Source organism: Octopus bimaculoides, chromosome 7 (assembly GCF_001194135.2).
Source record: "Octopus bimaculoides isolate UCB-OBI-ISO-001 chromosome 7, ASM119413v2, whole genome shotgun sequence".
NCBI classification, from domain to species: Eukaryota; Metazoa; Mollusca; class Cephalopoda; order Octopoda; family Octopodidae; genus Octopus; species Octopus bimaculoides.
Genome location: NC_068987.1, coordinates 104,680,430 through 104,683,568, shown reverse-complemented (window position 1 = coordinate 104,683,568; position 3,139 = coordinate 104,680,430). Strand labels below are relative to the sequence as shown.

Here is a 3,139-nt window from a genome sequence, read left to right as displayed (position 1 = left end):
AATTGAAAATTCATGTGAAAAATGACCGTTAAAAACAAAGGGTCATTTTTCACAGGAATTTTCAATTGGCCGGATAACTGAAGAGATGTTGGCGTGTGCTCCCACCCTGGCAACCGAAACTCGGAGTTTTATCTTGGCTACTGAATAAGTGTCACATATTTTTACAGATAAATTCCTCTATTTATATAATATCGAGGTCTCTTTCTTTCTTTTGTTGTCCTTCCTGTCAAATATATATATATATATAGGAGATTTGACATAATCATTACGTCCTTCTATATGTAGCCACCACCAATGGTGACACATTTCTCCCATCGCTTCATGCAGCTAAGAAGACTTCGTCAGTAGAAGTCGGTAGATTACGTTTCCTGCCAAGACTTTACCTTTATCATCATCCGAAAAGTGCTTGCCTTTCAAAAAGCCTACATAGTTGGAAAGAGGTGGCAGTCAGATAGTGCAAGGTCGGGAGTCTAAGGGTGATGAGGAGGGATTTCATAGCCGAAGGAGTGTGCTTACATCTGGACAATATGCGTATTGGAGGAGGTGTACTCCTTTGGTCAGCATGCCATGCCTCTCTGCTTTGATGGTGTCCCGCAATTTCTGCAGCAGAGAAGCATGATATGCCCTGCTAACTATGGTGCCCTTTGCCAGAAAATCCATAATCACTATTCCACGTTGGTTCCAAAAGACTGTAAGCATCACCTCGCCTGCTGAGGGTTCGACACGATCCTTCTTTGGAGGTGGTGAGTTATCATGCTTCTATTGCATTGACTGGATTTTAGTCTCAGGGTCATAGTATTGCACCCATGTCTCATTTTGTGTGATAAATCTGCCAAAAGGCCCTCCTCGTTTTCTTGGCACATTACTAAAAGATCCTGGGAGCAATTGACTCGTTCCTGCTCCTGAAAATGTGAACATCCGGGGGATCCATTGTACAGACAACTTCCGCTTGTGCAAATGGCCGTGAATGATATTTTGCACGGACGCTACACTTATCTTCACTTCTTGGGCTAGTTGCCTAATAGTTATACGGTGATCCTCCAAAATGGCGGCTTCCACTTTATGGATGGTGTCGTCGTCAATGGCGGAATATGGTCCTCCAGGAATAAGAGCAGTTTCCACCGACGTCCGACCACATTTGAACTGGCGATGCCAGTGCTTGACTACGTCGTATGATGGTGAATCGTCACAATAAACTTCTTTCATCTCATTGAAAGTCTCTTCCAAGTAAAAGAACCTGATCACTGATCTGCTTTCAACTGCCTTCATTATCACGACTTAGTCCACTTCAGCAGCCGTAAAAACCAAACGATTACTGATGAAAAGCTACAATTTACAATGTAACATGTAAAGACATGTATGATTATACCAATACAAGTTCCGTTTCCTGCATTAACGGGTAGTGGGTCTGGAAAAAGCTTTAATGAACACCCTTCGTGTATATATATATATAATACATATAAGTATATGCACACACATGTACCTAGCTGTTTATCCATTTCTCTCTCTCTCTCTCTCTCTCTCTCTCTCTCTCTCTCTATATATATATATATATATATATATATATATATATATATATATATACTTGGTGCTCTTGACTTTCGCCTGTGAGCTTACAAGATGATCAGGCGAGTTATAACAAAACACGCTTGATGAGCCTGTAAACATACAAGCGAAACACTAGAATAGAAAGAGACTAACATAACCCAAATGATATTTATATCATATATATATATATATATATTCACACACACACACACACACACATACACATACATACATATCTTTTATTTGTTTCTTTCATTAATCTACCGCCATGCTAGGGCTCGCTTTTAGAAATTTCAATCAACCCCAGTACTTAATATTTTTGAGCTTGGTGTAGCCCAGCTGTTACGCTGCCTATGAAGACTACAGCTCGCCTGATGGTGAGCCATCTGTAATGCGACGCGTTTCTCAAACAATTTTGCCCATGTTTAGCTTAGGCGATCACTTGAACTCCAATAGTTATTATATACATATATGTATATTATGTGTTTATGTGTGAATGTGTATGATGTATGTGCGTGTATGCATGTGCATATATACGTGTATGTGTGTGTGCGTGTGTGTTTATATACATGGTCCAAACATCAAAAAGAATAAAGATCAAAACAGTACAAAAACGAGATGAGAGAACAACAAACGGTGTATTTGTTTAGCGCTCAGGAAAAACGAAAGAAGTATTTAACGTTTCGTACCTACGCTCTTCTAGAGAAAGGATAAATGCGGAGAGAAAAGGAGAGTAAAAAAGGGGTCTGAATTAAACGGTCAGGGTATGCTGAAAATAATCATATATTTATGCACACATATATAAACAGACACACGAACACATGTACTGAGAGTCAGTGTATACACACATGTCTATGTGTATGTATGTGTGAGCATACATATATATATATATATATATATATATATATATATAAATATATATATGTATGTGTATATGTATGTATGTGTATATGTATGTATATATGAGTATATATGTGTGTATAGGTACACATACACGTAAGCTATGATGATGAAATATCTAAACATGTATCAGTTTTTCACAGAAAAGTGAGATAGGAAAGTTAAGAGATTTCACAGAACTCCTAGAATCTCAAAAGACCAAACGATTTGATCCAGCATACAAAATTTCTCAACTCCAGATAACTTACCCTGGAAGTGTGGGTCCACATCTGATAAATGACAAAAGTGTGCGATGGGAAATGCCTTTAGTGATAATGTATCTATCACATGTTGGCTTTGGAACATAAATATCTTCATTTGATGGGTTATTGATCTGTACGCTTGGGATTTTAACTTTTACCATTTGAGTCGCAAAACATTAAAATTGGGTTAAAATTCTATAATTACAAAAATATCTATTTGTCATAACAAAAAAAAAAACTCTCAATGTATGAAAGGAAAGCCTGTGCTTGTCATATATATATATATATATATATATATATATCATTATAAATATACAGGGATTAGCAATTGAGTTGCTTCTCCAACATACTGAAAATTTAGAAATAGCAGTCAAAGAACTACTGATTCTAAACTACAAATTTTTCTCTAAAGCGGATGGCGATATTTATGGCACACATAGAACAAAAAA

General features: G+C 37.1%; 1 protein-coding gene across 1 annotated transcript in view; it reads right to left on the bottom strand.

Annotated features, from left to right (window-relative positions):
- The window catches only part of LOC106876456 (homeobox protein abdominal-A), a 99,380-nt gene that overhangs the window by 82,830 nt on the left and 13,411 nt on the right, over positions 1 to 3,139 (bottom strand). The gene's annotated exons all lie outside the window — the stretch shown is intronic.